This window comes from Momordica charantia, unplaced genomic scaffold, assembly GCF_013281855.1.
Source record: "Momordica charantia cultivar OHB3-1 unplaced genomic scaffold, Mcharantia_2.0 BLBB01000168.1, whole genome shotgun sequence".
In the NCBI taxonomy this organism is placed as follows: Eukaryota; Viridiplantae; Streptophyta; class Magnoliopsida; order Cucurbitales; family Cucurbitaceae; genus Momordica; species Momordica charantia.
In genome coordinates this window covers 77501-82500 of record NW_028275324.1, presented here as the reverse complement: position 1 = coordinate 82500, position 5000 = coordinate 77501, and the positions used below count along the sequence as shown (strand labels likewise).

The 5000-nt window shown below is 31.1% G+C and overlaps 3 non-coding genes across 3 annotated transcripts; 1 reads left to right on the top strand and 2 right to left on the bottom strand.

The window, feature by feature from the left end:
- Positions 1-303: 303 nt before the first annotated feature.
- Positions 304-375, top strand: TRNAC-GCA (transfer RNA cysteine (anticodon GCA)). Its single transcript has one exon. It is a non-coding gene; the product is annotated as a tRNA-Cys (tRNA).
- Positions 376-3534: 3159 nt separating this feature from the next.
- TRNAD-GUC (transfer RNA aspartic acid (anticodon GUC)) lies at positions 3535-3608 on the bottom strand. Its single transcript has one exon. It is a non-coding gene; the product is annotated as a tRNA-Asp (tRNA).
- Positions 3609-3917: 309 nt separating this feature from the next.
- On the bottom strand, positions 3918-4001 carry TRNAY-GUA (transfer RNA tyrosine (anticodon GUA)). The gene has a single exon. It is a non-coding gene; the product is annotated as a tRNA-Tyr (tRNA).
- Positions 4002-5000: the final 999 nt, after the last annotated feature.

The window sequence follows — 5000 nt, the reverse complement described above, 5'->3', positions numbered from 1 at the left end:
TGTATCAATTTTTATTTAGTTAGGTAAGGTATCCATTTGGGGATTTTTTTCTTATATCATTAGGTAAACCTAATTTTCAATTTTAATCCAAGAATCATTTATGAATTCACAATCAATAGTTAAAGTTAACGGTTCCCATTTGTCCTGAATTTTTTCTTTTGTGACTGAAAATCCACATTTTTTTTTATTTTCTTTCAATAGAAAAATAAAGCAAAGTTTTTCGGTTTTTAGTTTTAGATATTGTGTGTTGTAAGATACTATCAATCGAAGAGATAGAGCCAATCCAATATTTTGTATCGTTTTGGCGGCATGGCCGAGCGGTAAGGCGGGGGACTGCAAATCCCTTTTTCCCCAGTTCAAATCCGGGTGTCGCCTCATCAACAAAAGAATCGAAATACCTTCTTCTGTTTTGCTGATATAACTTTATGATTTTTTTTTCCAGCAGAAGTAAGCAGAAGAAAAAGCCTCTTTAGATTTGCTTGATTCTAAGCATCGTTGGGATTCTCTAAAATGCTATAAATCCTTGCGTCTAGGTTTCAAGAATTTAGTAGAGTAATGAAAAATAATCGTTAAATCTTGATATGATAGCCCTTCGACTACTAATGTAGTGTCTACTGATTGGGTCTTGAATTAGATTGAATAGACAGATAGGGAATCTAATTTCATTTTTAGTTACGGAAAGGAGGAAGATACTTTATATCCGGACTCATGAAAGTATCTGAGTGCTCGAGCATTTAATCAATATTATATTGACTGGATAATTGGCTTTTTTTTTAATCTTAAAAAAAGTGATATTAAGTAAAAAAAAAATTCTTTCTTTTCGATAAGCTCTAGTCACGCATGTAATAGGCCATGCCATTTCCCGATTGTCTCTATGAAACAATCGGGAGATAGTAAAGATTAGATAAAATGAGAAAGGAATATAGGGGTATGTGATAGATAGTGATCTATCTTGATTCTCTATTTTTATATTTATACTTTTTACTTAATGTAATGAAATGCAGGGCAACAAAAGAAAGACTAGGTCTTATTATTCCTACATGTTACTAAGACCCCTTTGATACTTACAAGAGTTTCTCTGCCTCTTTTATTTACTTGTGCTTAATGTTTTTCGATTATACTAGAAATCATATAATAACTTGTTATAATTCTATTTTTTGGATTGTTTCATCAATGGTGTTGTGCCCGAATCTCTTTTTGACTATGCGCTAGTGATTCCACTATTATTAGTGAATAATAATTATTAGTGAGCAATAATGGAATAATTCTTTTATATTCATAGAGATAGGGGACATAATTCACATGGATATGGTAAGTCTCGCTTGGGCTGCTTTAATGGTAGTCTTTACATTTTCCCTTTCACTCGTAGTATGGGGAAGAAGTGGACTCTAGAAGTACTACTAATTGAAGAATCAAACTGTATCGATTGTTTTTGTTTTATTTTATAGATCGTTCCGCTTTTCTTTGATTTTTTTTTTGTTTTGAACAGTGAAAAACAAAAAAAGAGTTCTGTTATTATTATAAGTTTGTAAGTGGATACATACTTTCGACACGAAAGAACATAGACATAGTGGTTGTCCAATGAGATACTACGCATAATAATATACTAACTCATAATAAGATAGTACCTCGGGTTAGCCACCCACATATTACGTGCTTACCACTTGTTTTATTTATTATTATTTATTTTATTAGTATTTTAGTTATTTTAAAAATAGGATTTATGCTTGTTTTATGGAACTCATTTCATATCATGGTTCAAACGTTAAAGATGGGGTTTGCTAATTCTTTTTGAAATCCGAAGATAAAAAGTTCCCCCGGAACCGAACCCCTGGATCATCTGTCAACTGCTCAATCAATTACTTCTTTCGAATACTAAAAAAAGATTAGTGGCCTTTCGATTATTTCATTTCAGATTCATTGTAATCAACATTAATTATGAATCAAAGAAATAGAATTGGGCCACTATGTATATTATATTAACATTACATATATGTAATTGATATGATATCTATATATAAATATAAAGATATATATTGTAGATTCATCTATATTCAAATTGATCTATATTCAAATTGATCTATATTCAACCTCTATTTTTATAGAGTACAATTTTATACACTTCAATAACAATAATAGATAGTATGGTAGAAGAATTCATATATTTCTTTCTACCATACTATCGGATCTCATAGAATACTTCTCTCGTAGAATACTGATAATTATAGTCCGCCAATTTCATTTAAGACGCGAAATTTTAATCCTTTTCATTTTTCTTATCTTCAATCATTGATAAGAACTAAAAAGTCAAGGTTAATTCAAATTAATCACTTTGACTTATTGTTTTTACGTATATTATAAGTAAAAAGGCGGTAGGAACTAGAATGAACAGTGCAGTAGCAATAAATGCGAGAATATTTACTTCCATAATCTCATCGTTTCATTTTTTATTCGCAATAACTCGGGATTTAATCCCATAGAGATGATAAATGTTTCGCTTGTAAATTCAATGGGATGCATTGCATCTCGATGATATCGAATCGTATTAAAATATCATGAATAACAATATCTGAGCTATAAAATCGATTCATCGTCGAGAATTGAATAGTATAACATAGCAAGATCTTTTATCCATACCGAATTCAAACAAAATGGGATTCCTGATGCAATCAAGAATTTCTTTACTTTTTTTTATTTCTAATTTTTTGAATTCTTTCTTTTCTATAATCTACTGACCTCTTGTCCAATGCAATCATCTGATGAAGTCTCATCAGACTACCTTTACCCTCACATTGGTTATAAACAAACTCAAGCAAACAATAGCAGCGAAATTCAAAAAAGGAAAAGTAGGGAGGTTCGAACTAAACTCCTTCCTTTTTTTGTACTGATCAAATTTTATTAAAAAAAAAATAAAAAAATAAACTAAACTTAAACTTTCAAAAATTATTAATTCACTCACTAAGAGAGATAGATGGGATCTTTGTTTGTATTAATATCCTCTTTCCTTGAATTAGTAGTGGAACGTATATATCAAAAGTTCAGTGTGATATTTGACTGAGATAGATTGTTTCAAATTAAAATTAGTAATTGAATTTACTAATTGAGGTTACACAAAATCGGGGCCAGAACGGATATATTTTGATTTAAGACGAAAAATTAGATCAAAGTTTACTATGTTAAATTTATTTTGTATCGTCCAAATTCCCTTTGTGTATGTGCTCCCGGGAAACGTATAGTACTCTATTCCATTACAAAAATCTGGCGTAATCAAAAAAGATAGACCCAGTACGGTATTCTTTCGAATCCTGAATATGATGCTACCAATAATTGTGGTAATTCACATATGTCACATATGTCTTTCTCTCATCAATCAGTACAAATAGAAATTACCACATTTTTTTGATGAAAAATGTGGAAAAAAAAATAAGAGAGATCCCGTTTGTTTGGGATAAAATTAAGTTATATTATTTGTTCTCTCTTTCACAGGAAAGGAAGAGCTGAATTGATGTATTTTTTTATTAGATTTGTATCCATCGGGACTGACGGGGCTCGAACCCGCAGCTTCCGCCTTGACAGGGCGGTGCTCTGACCAATTGAACTACAATCCCAGGGAAATAAAGTGTCCAACATATGTTGTTGATTTAATTTCCTTCAAACCTTTCTATGTAGATTTTTGATTCGAATTGTCATATTCTAACAGACAGAGACGCGAGTAATAGATTGATATGCGCGGGGACATGTACTTTAGTGAGAGGAGCATGGATTAATAGTCATTTTTTCGTTATTGTCAAATTGATTGATAATCAATCTGTCAATGAATAAAAAAATAGTTTTTTTTTTATTTTATTCTTCCGTATCAAGCATTTCTGTAGAAGGACAAACGGGTTATATCATTTTTTGGTGGATCCGCGAATTATTGGGCCGAGCTGGATTTGAACCAGCGTAGACATATTGCCAACGAATTTACAGTCCGTCCCCATTAACCGCTCGGGCATCGACCCGGGAAGAATCAATTCCAAGCTTATTGATAATCCATGATCAACTTCCTTTCGTAGTAACCTACCCCCAGGGGAAGTCGAATCCCCGCTGCCTCCTTGAAAGAGAGATGTCCTGAACCACTAGACGATGGGGGCATACTTGCCCGACTGCCATCATACTATGATCATAGTATGAATAGTTTTTTGAAATTGTCAATATAAATATAATGGAATAATATGACGCAATTCGAAGGATTTTTCTGTCTTTCATTATTCCATAGAATTTTTTGATTTGTGATTTATATTTATGAATCGTTCATTCTAATCACCATTCTCCATATAATTCTATATAGAAATTATTTTATTTTAAATTGAATTTTATTTTTATTTATGAAATAAAAATAATATAATAATATAAAAATAATATACATAAATAATTTTATTTATTTTATTTAAATATATTTTATTTAAATAATAAAATAATACGAAGGCTAGTACCCTTCGGGAAATGATTGGTCTGCCATATGCTATAAACGGGATTAAACTCCATTTCTCATACTTTCACTCATTGATTCACTCATTGTTAAGATTAGGTTAGGTAGGTATATTTCGATCTCACACTAAGCCAAGAAATTCAAAAACGAAAAATTTAGAAATCTGGGGAAGAGAGGGATAGGGATCAACAAGTTATTGAAAATCGTTTTTCTCGCCAAGTCGAATTGCTTTATCAATGATTCGGTGAATGTATCTATGTTAAATTCGGGGGTACATGTATCAATCAAATGAATTTCGTTAGGATGGGGCTCATCAATTTAATTAGGATTGGTCTTATGATGAAACAATTCATTGCATTGATCAAATCCAATATCAATAAACCATTTTACCTATACTCACTAGATAAATCCAATTTTTCTTTCCTGAATGAGCCACTATGTGGATAAGATATATTTATGTACATATCTTATTATAATTTATAATAATTATATACACTATACTCATCGTGGCTAGTGGCTTATTCAGAAA